Below are 15,488 nucleotides of genomic sequence, written 5' to 3' on the forward strand. Positions count from 1 at the left end.
CATGTGAATCTGTAACAATGTGCATTAATTAACAGAGGAGACAGGAGCAACATGAGAGAATGTCGGCTTAAGCAAATGTCATTTTAGCTGGCCTCGTGATGCATTTTTATACACGTATTTATATCATTAATTTATATCTATGAACTGCACCTCCGACCCTCAATGCAGTGTACAAAAAAGCAAAAAAGAAAATGATTTTTTTTAAAAATAATAATAATCAACATGTAACCATACTTTTAAAATAAACACACACACACACACACAACAGGATCTAACAGGAACAAAGGCTATGTTTGCGTCATACCACTATACACCTTTAAAAACACTTGGGTTCCCCCAAAGAATTCTGAGAGTTGTTAGGAGACCCCTTTGTCCCCCCTGCAGAGCTACAACTCCCAGTATGGACCTGAAGTAAGGGTTTCAAGTTATAAGAACTTTCTGACTGCAAGAGCTGTTCGACAGTGGAATGTAATCACATGGAAGGTGGTGAACTCCCCTTCCTTGGAGGTTGTTAAGCAGAGGTTAGATGGCTGACTGTCATGGATGTCTTGGTTGTGATTCCTGTACAGTGGTAACTCGGGTTACAGATGCTTCAGGTTACAGATGCTTCAGGTTACAGACTCCGCTAACCCAGAAATAATACCTTGGGTTAAGAACTTTGCTTCAGGATGAGAACAGAAATCATGCTCCGGCAGCACGGTGGCAGCAGGAGGCCCCATTAGCTAAAGTGGTACCTCAGGTTAAGAACAGTTTCAGGTTAAGAATGAACCTCCGGAATGAATTAAGTTCTTAACCCGAGGTACCACTGTATTGGAGGGGTTTGGGCTAGATGTATCTCTACCAACTCTACAATTCTATGATTCAGTTAGTTTTCTCATGCAATCCATTAACGTGGCAAATCAGCATGAGGCATGAAAGTTTCGGAATGTTCTAGAAACATAGGTAGAATTCTTATTTGGTTTTCCTTCCAGTTGCTAAGAAAAGCTTTCTTTTTATAACTTATTTTAAAGGAGAAGCTTTCACTTTATAACATAGGTTTCATATGAAAAGTATTGTTACTGAACAAAAGTAATGCCTAAATAAAGAAATGGAATTGAGGGGAAGGGAGTGACATCTGGGGAAATATTCATGACTGAAACACATTAAGTCAGATGATGATGTGATCTGGCATTTGCTAATCAATAACTGAGGAGTGACACCAGTGTTCCTATTTGATTAACCTTTTGCCTCAGGCTTAGATATGAAGTCAAATTCATGCAAAATGGGGGTGGATGCATGCGTGCACATGGGTTTTTTCCGCAAAGTTTTCATGGAAAGTTCAGTGGATATTTTTGTGCCCATTATCTGAAGTTGTGTTTTGTGTTTATGTTTGGTGTATGTGCTGGAACAATGTGTTTGTCTAACAGTAAAGCAAAATACACATACTGTTCTGTTCCTCCCTCGAGTTCCAAGGTTCTTGAGGAGAACAAGCAGAAGTTTTAGTGCCTGACTCTAAAATGCATTAGGGCTCCAAGTCTCTTCTCTCTTTCTTCTCATGCCCTTCCATTTTTATCACTTTTCTTTTTTGCCATTTTAGACTTTAGGGGGCCCTCCGTGGAACAAACGGCACTTTGACAGAATTCAAGAGTGGCAGCCGATTCTGAGAATGCCTCTGCGATATTTTCGGGGAATAAATAAATGCAAGGGCCACCTCTCTCCTTGTCAACTTCTCCTGGGCTAAAATCATCATTAACACAAAAATGGATGGTGTGGAACAGAATACACAGGTGAAAATTAGAAGGTTTAATGCAGGGAAGAAACAAAGGCTGTGGCAAATTCGTGGAGCTGTTTCCAAGATGCAGGCCTAGAGCTTTAAACATGACACCAAACGAAATCTGTATTCGGTCAAGTGATGAAGCAGGACTCTACACTGACCTGGGTAAATGATTCACATCATCATAATTATTAGCTCGCAGGATTTAAATAGGGCTAAATGTGTGTGTGTGTGTGTGTGTGTGTGTGTGTGTGTGTTCCAAGCCCAGTTTAGAGTGTTTGTCATCATACAGTAGCTGAATGTCTTCTGTTTTCTACAGATGGTGTTGTTTATATAGCATACATGAACAGAGACTTGCAGAGTGTCATTAAATAGGCCTTTTTTATAATTACTTGCAATTCCCATTGTATAATTGGAGGACTTCAGCTGTTATATTAAACATTTTATGGAATTAGAGGTGCAGTTACACTTGAAGCTTGCATATTAACAATGAATGGGGGATGTTGTAAACAACCACATGGTCCATTTTATTATGTTTACTCTTGGATTTGGCTGTGATACAAAGCTCTGGGTTTTTGTTTTTTTAAGGTAGCCTGTTCCTTTTATTAAAATGTCCCTTAATTAAAATTAAACAGAATGGCCTCCGGGAGTATAGACCTTGGATATTTTTCCATTAATCCACTGAGAGCTGTGGGAGAGTTTTCAATGTAGGCTACACATTATAAAGCTTTGAGAGAATCTAGCAGTGGTGAAGAACTTCAGACCTGGAGCTAAATTCTGGCCCTCCAAGTCTATCTGGCCCTGGGGACTCTTCCCAGGCCACACCCCTCATTGTATGCCACATGGCAAGATGGGACACCTCTGCATCTTCCCTAATTTCCTTTGTAGTGTCCTTTAGATCAAGAAGTACCCGCATGACAGTTCCAAACCCACAGGGGATTGTGAGGAGTTTCTTTTAAGCCTAAGAATAAGCAATCAGTTCCCTGAAATATTGTTAGCCTGCCAAGCCAAATAATGATCAGAACAGAATTGTCTTTGGTAGGTTGTGGAAAGCTAGGAGAGAAGGGGCAAAATGGACCCCTTGACCCAGGGAGCTCCATAATCCCAACACTGTACAGAGAATGCCCTCTTCTGTGTCCCAGCCTCCCTAATGCATTCCTCTCCACTGTCCCAATTTGATGGAGACATCTCAGAATTACAGCTGCCACCCCACATTGCTGGTCAGCTCCATTCTGCTTGGTAGGTTGTAGATTGGACAGGCCAGCTGTATAAAGTTTATGGGGTAATGGTGGAAATAACACCTTGATTACTATTCATTTGGTGTTTATTATAACAAAAATGAATCATCAGTTCACTTGATATTCCTTTGCAAGCGAAGTGCTTCTGTAAAGCATTCTCTTGAATGTTGCATTAATTAAAATTAACCTCGGTTTTCAAACATCTCCGTCGATGAACATTTTGGTTTTTGAACGCCCTAAACCCGGAAGTAAATGCTTCACTTTTCGAACATGCCTTGGAAGTTGAACATGCCACGTGGCTTCCACTGAGTCCAAGATCCTGAGGCCTAGCTGTCGGCTATTGAGTTTTTGGTTTTCAAACGTTTCAGAACTCGAATGGTCTTCCAGAACTGATTACGTTCAAAAACTGAGGCACCACTGTACTGTTTTAAAGTATGCTTAACTAGAGTGGGTTGAACATAATGATTCAACTTCCCCCTTTTTTTAATTACTCCGCTGGCTTAGATCACCCTTCCCTAATCGCATTCTCCAGCAGCCATCGTTCCCTGCATTGCAGGGGGTTGGACTAGATGACCGCTGTGGTCCCTTCCAACTGCGCGATTCTATGATTCCAAGGAAACAAAAAGGGGAAAGTGTGCTGTCCCCCTGAAATCTCTCATCATTTGGAGATTTGAGGCCATGCAGTAATATGATTGAAAAAGGGGGCGGGGCAGGCCAGGAGAAGGTAGAAAGTATCTCCCTCACGCCTAATCTGATAGCACTTGATTCATTCAGAGAAGAAAATGTTTGAATGTTGTGACACGCAGCATCCTGCAATGCCATTCCATATCAAGTTACCTGGAATGACATTGTGTCAGGCCAGGTTTGGTTCCCATGTGAAGTAATCTGAACCGACACGCTCTAAATTGAAGCAAGGAGATATGAGGTCCTGTCACACACAAACACCACTCCTTTGAAGGCTGGTGGTATCAGAGGCAGGTGTCAAGGGGGAGCAATGAACAGCAGTCTGGAGCAAATCAGGAACCAGGAGTCAGGACTGGAGAGTAATCAGGGTTGAAGGGGAAACGGGTTCGGTCAAGATCAAAGAACTATCAGCATCAAAGTGGACCCACCTGATCTGCCTATTCTGGATTTGTATACCGACTGGAACGTAGCCGTCAATCAGATGACCCATCTCTCCAAATTTCCTGAAGCAGTTTAACTGGCAAAAAAAAAAAAAAGCACATGAAACTGCATATTTTATAATGGTGTGCATTATATAATGCTTTTAATAACTTCTAGGAATGCATATTTTGGGGAACGAATGTCTAAAAATGTGAAAAGGGATTAAAATGAAATTTTGTATGTGTTCCAGAAAAACTGCCAACTGTTGGGGCAACCTATTGGCTGCTGACCCATTCCAGGTGAGAGCGCCTGGCAATGGCCCCAAGCAGGCCTGATGAGGGTTGTGTGGCCTGTGGAGCCCCCCAAGAGCCTGACAGAGGCACAGTCGGCCCCCAGGACTGATGGTTCTCCACCTCAGCACTGGATCACTCTGGGGATTTTGAGGAGTGAACAATTCCTGCTTTTGATGATAGCAGTGGCTACTGAGGACGGACCCATCTCTTAACCATGTCCCATATAACTAGAGGGTTGAAGGTTAGAGAAACAACACAGTTATCTTTCTCTCCACAAGCAAGCAGGTGGATGGTGTCCCAATGTTTCTCATCAACAGGAGGACACTGATAGGCCTCATGTTTTCTGTGCCCTGGGGATGACCCTGGGTTCAAAAGTGGGTATTTGCAGAAAACCAGATGCTGCTTATTACAAATCAAGCATTTTGGGGGTAATTGAATTACATTCAAAGGCTTCATTCATTAACAAAGGCAATCAATCAAAAACTGGGAGTAAAATACAAGCTATTTTCAGCATAAAGGGAATGGAAGCTCCTCTAGTCTCAAAGGGCCAAAATGTGGTGTTCAAGATACTAATTTGACATGCAATATCTGCACATTACTTTCTCTTCCTTCTTATGACTGTAGAATTGCATTGTGTGGGGCATCTGACTTCTGCCACTATTTTATTTTCCTTTCCACGTTCTCTAGAGTCAGGAGGGGGCTCAGGGGAAAAGTTTATTACATTATTTCTTTATAGTAATCATTTTACAAAATGTCAAGATGGATAATGGCACACATATACCCTACAACCCTATGAGATCTTGGAAGATGTCCCAGGGTCATAAGGAAGTGCCGAATCTTCCTGTCTTAGGGTTAGGGTTATTCTTCCTCTCTTGTGAGACTAGAACTTAGGATCATCCCATGAATGATTCAGGACAGACAAAATAAAGTTCTTCTTTACACAGTGCATAGTTAAATGATGGGATTTGCTCCCACAAAAAGCAGCGAGAGCCACAAACTTGAATGGTTTTAAAAGAGGATTTGACAAATTCATGGAGGAGAGGGAGGGGAAAGGGAACCCAGGCACGATATTTGGCTCATTTTGCCCCAAATCTTTGTTTTTTGAGGCCACAAAACCTCGGGGGACCTGTGAATAGCAGAAGGCTGGTAGAGAGAAAGTGGAGATAAAAATGCCCCTGTTCCAAAGATGCAACCTGCATTTTCCCCATTAACTTCACAGTTTGTTATTTTGCTTTGATGACCTCTAAAGAAGAGACCTGCTGGCTAAGATTTGGGTGACATTTTCTTGTGGCATGGGGTACAAAGGAGGAAAGGGCCACTTAAGGCACATTTCCTCCCACTCTCCCCCAGTAATGGCTCCATTTTCCCAGCCTAGCTCATCCATTACAGTAAATACACAATGGTTTGTCAAAAGATCAATAGTAATTCTTAGTCGTTGAAAGCCTTATTTATCCACTAGTCAACTAGGTGGTTCAAACGTAGGAACACTTAAGGGCTTGGTTTTACTGTCTCCTATGTGGCGCAGGGAGTGATTACTCATACAAACAGCCTTAACTTAGTGTTTGGGAGCAATCCCATGTCCTCCTGGAGCAAAAGAGACTTTGAGGATATGTTGGCTGTTGGTGTCGCTGAAATGTTTAACACAGGTGCACAGATTTTAACATGTGTTAGCAAACCTTTCTAGCTGCTCAACCAGCACCTGAAAACAGCATCCTCTTGGGGGGAGGCATAAGGTTTTGCCTGAAAGTCTTACCTGGGAAGGAGAAAACTCTGCCCCAACTGTAGCTGTCTTCCAGAGAGGGAAGCCTGTTTATATAGAGCTCATTATGGCTGTGAAGGGGATGAAACAGAAAGAGAAGCTCCCCTTTGGGTTGGCTCCTGGAGGAAGTGATAATTCTGCTGCCTCCATACATTGGGAGTGCATGAAGGAGCCAATCACACCTCATGCAAAGATAACACAAATTCACCTGAACTCCAGTGGAGGCTCCTTGGAAAGATTGAAGGCCAGGACAACAAATCATACAGAGATTCAGCAGACAGATTCTTCTGTCTACGGGTACTTTGGGTGAGCAGGGATACTGAGTTCTTGATTTGCTTTATTTCTTGCTGACATGGGCTGGGAAGTTCTCAACAAACTTCTTCCCAACTTAGTGGGGAGGTGGCTTTCACTTTTCTCCCCCCCCCCCACATTTCATTACTCTCTATTTTGTGGTGGAGGTAGCAGTGCTCTTTTCAGGGGCTTCTGGTGCCTTTCGGTCTCCTCACTGCCTTCAAATAATGCTACGTCTTGATTGTTCCAGGATGTTCTGGGGGGCAAATGATGATTACTATCAGGGTGAAGTACTGCTGAGTTTGCTTCCCATCCAAGAAATTGATCCAGATCCCTCCCTTTTGTGACCTGTTCATAGGGATGGGAGAATCCATCAATTTCAGTTTCTCTGTTTCTCCCCCCCCTGGGGTGGGGTGAGGGAAATAAAATAAGATGTCCTCATGAAAACCCACCAGTGCTTTAGTGCAAATGTATGCTAATATGCACATCTGCATCCAAATTTCCCTAATATACACAATGCTGCCTAATATAATGCAAGTTTGCATGTTAGCTTGGCAAATATATGCATTTTACCCTAGTGTATGCATTTCTGTGCATATTACTTGGCTGGAGAAATGCATGGCAGAGTTTGGAGAAGTGCGAATTTCACAGACTAACTGTGATTCATATTGTTTCAGAGATCGCCAATTAGAGAGTTTTGCCTTTCAGTGCTAAGTGAATTGAATTTCTTCTCCACCTGTGAATTGGGCTGCAAAGTGGGGTGGTGGATTTCAACACACCATTTGCGCTCTCATTGCAAATGAATGCATTGCTCTATGCACTTTGAAATTACTGCTTATATATGCACCATAATCTTTCAACTCCCATTTTTTGCTTGAGGAGTCCCCCCTCCCCACCACTCTCTCAAACTCAAGATACATCTCCCCCCTCCTTTCTTTTTTGTTAACAGGCAAATATGAAATCAATTCCATTTATGTGAATGGATCTTTCAGCAATCTTGAAGTTTATGATGAGGACACTCGAGGCAGAATGTAACCAATACAGCTGCATTTTAAAAAAAATGAAATTAAAACATGACGAGCAGAATGGCAGAGATAAAAAATGAGATGCAAAGAGTTTTGAAAAGTGAGAATGAGCAATCTTTCTCGACACTAAAAGGCTTGTCTATTTTTCATGTTTACGCCGATCGGCTGTTTCTGTGTTCATAATTTCCTGCTCCATCATCAATCATTGTCAATTTTGAAAAAGTACCATACTTAGGGTCATTTATCCAGGCCCAGCAGAGTCTAAAATTATGCAGCTTCAGTCAAATATACATGAATAAAGACTGTCATTTCTGATTAATGACATGTGACTTGAGTGTGTTACAGAATCATCTCCCTATCCAAGCTTTACAAAAAGGTTATTCTGTAAGGAACATTCTGTCTTATTCTGATTTCCTTTTTTCTTTTCCAGAACTGAACCCGGGTATTGGCATTTATTTTCCCACTGGAAATGGTTAGTGGACGTAGGAAATTGCCGTATACAGAGTTAGGGCATTGGTCTCCTTAAGCACAAAATTATGTACAGTAGGGCAGTAGAATCTAGCCTGTTATGGGCAAATGGGCTACCAATCTATATCTGCCTTCATTCAGTCTCCATCTCTCTGCCTTTCCTACTTACAGCCATTCCAGCAGGGGGTTGGCACCACCTCTCAGCTTCCTCCTCAGTCTCAGTGCTGCACTCTGCAGGGTAGAGGATGGGGAGCAAACAAAAATGCATTGCCATTGCCTGCCATTGGCCCAGCTGCCAGCCACTGACATAGGCTGAGGCCGCTGCATCAGGCGGTAGAAGCCCCCCAAACAGCATGCCCCCCCTGCCCTGCCACCTCTGCCAGTGGTGAAGCACCACCACCATTGGCACTGGTTTCAGGCAAGATCATGGGGGCAAGATGTCATCTGAGTGTGCAAGACCTCACACAATGTTGGGGTGAGATCTCACCCCAAATCAGCACGATCTTGCATGAAATCAGCATCAACGGTGGCATCACTTCTCTGCCAGATGTCTATGTGGTGGGGCAAGTGGTGGTAGAGAGAATGGTGACCGCAGGAGCAGGTGGGTGGGGGCAGGAGCAGTGCCAGCAGTGGGGCAAGGTGGCACTTTCCATTTCCCCTCATGGGGCGAAATGGGTCGTGCCACCCTTGGTTTTGGGTACCTGAATTCTGCCTTATGAGTCTCAGTGAGCTCCAGCCTCCACTGCAGCAGGAATATGACCCTCCAGATGTTGATGGACATCCACCTCATTCATTCCTGCCATGGGCCATGCTTTCAGGGGCTGATGTAAGTCGGAGCCCAACAACATCAGAATGCACACTGGTGGGCCACCATTCCTTGTCTACACTGATGCTTAGCATCTCTCTAAGAAGTCTCCCCCACCCCTACCTGGAGATGTAGGGGAGGATATGACTATCAATGGCTACTAGGCAGGATGGCTATGCTCTGCCTCCATAGCTGGAAACCAGTTGCTAGAAAGCTCAGGAGGGGAGAAGGCACTTGTGCTCAGGTCCTGCTTGTGGGTTTCCCAGAAACACCCGGTTGGCCATTGTGAGAACAGGATTCTGGACTGGCCTGATTCAGCAAGCTCTTCTCACATTCTTATGTCCAGGATCTGAACCTGGGGTAACATGCAAAGCAAGCACTCTGCCCCTGAGCCACAGCCCCTCCAAAGTATGGGAGTTTACATGCATCTATAACATGTGCGACAAATGTTTTTGCAGGGGGTGGTTTAGCCAGACTAAGGTTTGCTTTTTCTATTTTCCTTTACTTGCCCAAGATTGCTTTCTCTATTATGGAAAGAATAATCCACGTAAGATACTAATTTCATTGAACTGAGTGCACATTAAAAGAAAATCCTACCATTTTGACATCAATTGCTATTTTTACGGTTCATCAGTCCTGCTCTATTCCAGCTCATAATGGAACACAAAAGAGAATGAACATGAATTTGGAAATGGAAAAGATAAAAGGATCATACGAGGCTGCATTATTCTATGTCAGACAGTTGGTCCATCTAGTCTGGTATCATCTGCTCTGACTAGCAAAGGCTCTCCATTCCAGGGTCTTTTGTAGCCAGGCTATGTGAGATATTCTTAAAGGGTAGGCACTCTGGACTAAAATGGGAAGTTTCAATATTTCAAAGATGTGCTACACTGTAGTCATTGGTAGGGCCTTTGTCATTTTCTGGGCCTGAGGGTTCCTTGCTAGACTTCCTTGTTTAGGCCTTGTTTTGGGAAGTTTTTAATGTTTAATGTTGTGTTTTTAATATTTGGTTGGGAGCCAGAGTGGCTGGGGAAACCCAGCCTGGTGGGCAGGGTATAAATAATAAATTATTATTATAAATTTCTGGCATTGGGATTGTGGACAGAAAGCAAAGAAGGCTCACTTGGGTCACAGCTACACTATACATTTAAGGCACCATGATACTACTTTCACAATCATAGCCTTTCTCTAAAGAATTCTGTGAGCTGCTGTTCATTAAGGGTGCTGAGAATTGTTTGGTAGTTCCTATTCCTCCCACAGAGCTACATTTCACAGAGTGGTTAACAACCAATCCTTCTTCCCAGAGAACTCTGGAAATTGCAGCTCTTGGGGGAGAATAGGGGTCTCCTAACAACTCCCAGAAACCTTAACAAACTCCCAGAATTCCTTGGGGGAAGCCATGAGATGTTTATAATGACATCACAATGCTTTACATGTATGGTGCAAATATAATCAGGATATTCCAAGAGAGAAGAGAGGGGAGAGAGTTGATTTTAAATGTACAGACCCACATCAATCTTTACCTCTTCTCCATCTCTGGAAGGGGAATTTGAGGTCTCCTATCACTGTGGTCTATACCAGTGTTTCCCAACCAGTGTTCCGCGGCACACTAGTGTGCCGCGAGACGTTGCCTGGTGTGCCGTGGGAGGAAGGCGGTCGGGGGGGGAGGGGGCGCCGCACGCACCCGCGTCAGGAGCCAGCACTTACCTCCCACGGTGCAGGGAAAGACTGGAAGAGCGTCGCAGCAACGCGCACACGCAGAGCAGCCGTAAAGGGAGGCGTGTGGGTGGAGAAAAGGAGGGAGGGAGAGAGAGAGAGCGGGAAGGAGAGGGGGGAATCCCCCTAGGCGTGAAGGGAGCGCGCGCCAAAGGAGGGAGGGAGAGAGAGAGAGCGGGAAGGGGAGGGGGGAATCCCCCTAGGCGTGAAGGGAGCGCGCGCCGTACGTTCCAAATTTAAAGGAGGGAGGAAGAAAATCCCCATGTGACGGCTTTTGCCTCCAGGACGGCATCTGCCTGCGCCAACTCGCGGCTGAGCCAGGACTTTTCGTACACGTGTGGGCGCTTCGTAGCATGTGCTCGGCTTTGCCCGGAAGCGCTAAGGAAAGCGGCTTGGATCAGAAAGCCTGGGCTCCTGCCGCGCGCGGCATTGTGTTGAAGCGTGCTGGTAGTTAGTGGGTTGGGAGAGCCGCAGCACCCCATTTTTTTTTCATACAAACATGGTTAAGAAGCTTTGTGGAGTGTCAGTAGGTTGGCACAAACCATGACGTTTGGGGACATTAATCTAGCTCAGGGTTCTTAATACCCTGAGACGTTGCCTGGTGTCCTCTTTGAATAAGCGGGGCCTGAGCGTTCCACCAATTTAGGCCTCCTGCCCGGATGTGATATGGCTCCACCTTCCTCAAGGTGGTTCTGCTTTTAAATATTTTCCACCCTGTCACCATGAGGACTAGCGACTTCTTTTTGTAAAATATAAAATCGCTGCTCCTTGCTCTCGTGAGACTGTGTGTTTTAATTCGAAAAGGGTGTTCCGTGTACATTTGTGCGAGCTGTGCTGTAAAAAAAAGGGGTCTGTATCCGTTTGTCAGTGGCAATTGGATGGCCGGATACTGCAGTGATGGAAAAGTTTTTGAAAAGAAAAGAACTGGACTCTGAACAAAATTTGGAGCCAGATGAGAGCCCAAGTATGAGTGGGCATGAAAAGAAAGCAAAGATGGTTAGCTCAAGCAAATTCTCCGGCACAAGGCAATATAGCGAAAGCTATATTTCATTTGGATTTACTTTCACCGGAGATGCAAACCAACCAACTCCACTGTGCGTGGTGTGTGGTGAAAAGCTAGCTAACAGTGCTATGGTCCCAAGCAAACTTAAACACCATCTCCAAACGAAACACCCTTCGCTTCAAAACAAGAATGCGGACTATTTTGTTCGCCTGCGTGAAAACACGGAGAAACAGGCAACTTTCATGAGACAAACCTCAAAGGTAAATGAATAAAGTATTTTATAATTTTTCATATTTCTGTTTACTTACTATTTCATAATAAAGTAATTATAAAATACTTTCTTTGTGTTTATTTGATTCCTATTAAAGAGAGTTACTTTATATATAGTCAATATAGGCACAGAGTTAATTTTTTAAACATTTTCTAATGGTGGTGTGCCTCGAGATTTTTTTCATGAAACAAGTGTGCCTTTGCCCAAAAAAGGTTGGGAAACACTGGTCTATACCACAGAGCCTAGGGCTTGCTGATCAGACGTTTGGTGGTTCGAATCCCTAAGACGGGGTGAGCTCCCGTTGCTCGGTTCCTGCTCCTGCCAACCTAGCAGTTCGAAATCATGAAGTGCAAGTAGATAAATAGGTACCGCTCTGGCGGGAAGGTAAACGACATTTCCATGTGCTGCTCTGGTTCGCCAGAAGCGGCTTAATCATGCTGGCCACACGACCCAGAAGCTGTATGCCGGCTCCCTCCACCAATAAAGCGAGATGAGTGCCGCAACCTCAGAGTCGTCCGTGACTGGACCTAACAGTCAGGCGTCCTTTTACCTTTACCTATCAACTCTCAGTACTCTTACAGTTCCTTGGATTATTTGGGCGACACCAAGACTGTTAAGGTGGTATTATAGCATAAGCTCCAATGAAAATAGGGATGTCTCATTCCATAATGACTATTTATACTCCACACATCTGACTGGGTTGCACCAGGCACTCAAGGCAGCTTCCAACATATAAAACCCCTTCCCTATACAGGATTGCCGTCAGACACCTTGGAGGGCAGATAACTCCATATCCTCCAACATTTCTCCATTGAAAATAGGGACATCCTAAGAAAAAGCTGGACACTGGGATCAGATCAGAAACCAGGACGGCTTCACTGAATCAGGGGTGTCCATGGAAAATAGGGACACTTGGACGGTTTGTTATAGTGCTTTAAAAGCATGGTACAGATGTATTCTTGGCTGCATGCATAAGAAACCTACTTTAGCACTCTATCACTAGGTCATGCCTGCAGAGTTTTCCAGCACTTGCCCCATCATTTCCACTGGACACGTGAATAATCCCAGTGATCATTTTCAAACGAACTCTCCAAAGCATTCATGGCGCCACTCTGCTCCTGGCCTTCTGCTAGCTAGGGCTGATTCCATCTCTGAGATGTTATTCCCCACATCACTAATGTTCAAAATCTCTGTGTAAGAAAAGAAACAATGTTAGCAATAGAAACGGGCTGGTATCGGATTCACAGATGTCTTAACCTTTACACCATCTCCGGTTACATTGGTTTGTACAAGATGAACTGCGTTATGAAGTAAATAGATTGGCTTTAAGGAAAAGGTCAGGACATATGTTCGGCTAAAAACTAATTTCACTCTATTGCCCTGTAACCTACTGCTCCCGTCTTTACAAGGGGATAGAATGGTTGGAAGCTTGCATTAATTATCTCTGTGATATAAGGCTTGGCCATCCCTGGAGAATATGCATGGAAATGAGGTGGTATGTATTCAAGAATATTGCTTTTGGTTAAGGGAATGTTTGCCATATGCTCCAGCTCCACTCTGCTCTATTTGAAAGGCCATACAGAATTTAAAAGTAACATGATTCTGTGTAAGTTTGTTGAGATCATCATCATTATTGCCATTACCTGGTGTCTTTCCCACTGATATCTAACCCTTTATGATAAGGAATATGATAGAGATAGATAGATAGAAAGATAGATAGAGGTGTAGGCTGTATATACACCACACATCTAAAGCATATTTAACCCCCTCCCCAAAAAAGAATACAGGGAACTGTAGTTTGCGTGGACAGGCGGAGTCCCCAGATCTCGAGCGGTCCCCCTCGTCATGTGGAATAACGACTCAAGACAACGTGCTATGGGATTAAATTGGCCACAACTTTATTAAATTTCAAATGTGGGTAGACCTTGGCTTAGGCATTGGGCGTTCTCCCTCCCCAGTCCCCAGCCGGGGACCTAGGGAGCATCAGGGTTATCCAGTGTGTGTGTGTGGGGGGGATGGGCTGGCTCTGGAGAACATATGTTCAAGCAGAGATAGCCGCCCCTGTTACGCCGCCACCACAGGGGAGAGCAATGACGACCTTTCGCCGTATGGTCAAAGCCTCCCTTCAGAAACCCCTTTAACGGGGAACCCTGGTATCGCCGCCACAAAGAGGAAGATGGACTAAAGGATTCCGCCCAAGGCCTGATACTGCCAAAGTTGTGACGTTTTGCCACGGGAAAGGCAAAACCTGCCAATGCAGGGAAATTCCTTTCTGGCCTTTTAACAGCGACCTTAATGTAGCAGCGCCCGCATACCTGTGAAGAAAAGTTAACCTGCAAAACCTGTGAAGAAAAGTTAACCTGCAAAACCTGTGAAGAAAAGTTAACCTGCAAAATAAGACATTAACTGAGGGAGGGTAGGGTGGGAGAAGCTCTGGAGCCAAGTGAGGATTCCCAGGTAAGATCCTCCCTCTATTGTGTGGGCAGGTAATCCCTCCCCTACCTGGCCTGGTCTCCTTGGCAACGCTTCCTCCAGGTGGGATTGGACAACTGACTGAGGTAGGTGGAGACCTCGAGGTATCCCACCTGAGGGAAGGCAAAGCCAAGCCTCTGCTGATGGAGCTGCTCCAGATCCAGGGGCTGCGCGCGTCCACGCAAAGGGCACCCCCCCCATTTTAAGCGGGGAGCGGTCATTATTCTAACAGAGCTACAATTCCTAGAACCCTTAACAAACTATAGTTCTGTGGATTCTTTGGAGGAGGGAAGCAATGGGCTTTAAGTGTATAGCATGTATGCAGCTGTGGGTGTAGACACATATTAAATGACATCAAATGTAAGAAAAAAAATAGAAGAAGACATAGGATTCTGAAAGGTATCTGCCACAATCTGTGTGTGAAAGATTTGCATAGGAACTGGTGGCAATGCATTGTCTTAAATAGAATGATAATTAAGAATTAGTCATGCTTTAACAGATGTGCCAGGCAGAATGCTGAATCGATATGTCACTCCGGTGGAAAAATATATATATATTCTATTCCCGTTGAACAGACACTGTAGCAGTTAGTGTGTCTGATTAGGACCAGGGCGACTCCGATCCATACTCAGCCATGAATCCGACTGGGCGGCCTTGTCCCAGTTACTCTCTTTTCAGCCTAATCTAATTTACAGGGTTGTTGTGAGGATCAATCGGAGAGGAGGAACCATGCTTGTTGCCTAGAGCTGCTTGGAGGGACGGGTGGGATGCAAATGTTCAGCAACCCACTGCTTTTCACAAGGCTGGGATGAAGGGAAGGGAGAATGAGATGTGCCGGAATAGAACTTTAACTGGGGCAAACAGTATGTAAGGTAATAGAACAGGATGAAATCCAGCCATAGCCGTGCATGAGAACACTCCAGTGAGTGTTGTCTGGTGAATGGGAATTTAAAATTGAAGTGTAGAAGTGAAGGTGTTAATCCACTTTTTGTTTGTTTGTTTAAATGGTCTGGGGATAGATATGTTCTTTTTACTTAAGAGCAACAGAATATCCTTTTGGATCAGGCCATGCAGCCCCCAAAATGTTAGCCAACCCTGGTTTAGAGTGTTGGGTTAGGACCATGGAAAACTGGGTTCAAATCTCTGCAAGACCACAAACAATCAATTGCTAATTCTCATTGTAGCCTACATTACAGGGTTGCTTCAAGGATAAAATAGGTTTTAAAAAATAGGTTTCATGCATGTCAATTATGGGAAAAAAACCCTCTTGCTTTCAGTGGGTTGCAGGGT

At 44.4% G+C, this 15,488-nt stretch overlaps 1 long non-coding RNA gene across 1 annotated transcript in view; it reads left to right on the plus strand.

Moving 5' to 3' along the window:
- The window catches only part of LOC309377186, a 976,085-nt gene that overhangs the window by 201,502 nt on the left and 759,095 nt on the right, over nt 1-15,488 (plus strand). The gene's annotated exons all lie outside the window — the stretch shown is intronic.

This window comes from Podarcis melisellensis, assembly GCF_964234715.1.
Source record: "Podarcis melisellensis genome assembly, chromosome: 8".
NCBI lineage: Eukaryota > Metazoa > Chordata > Lepidosauria > Squamata > Lacertidae > Podarcis > Podarcis melisellensis.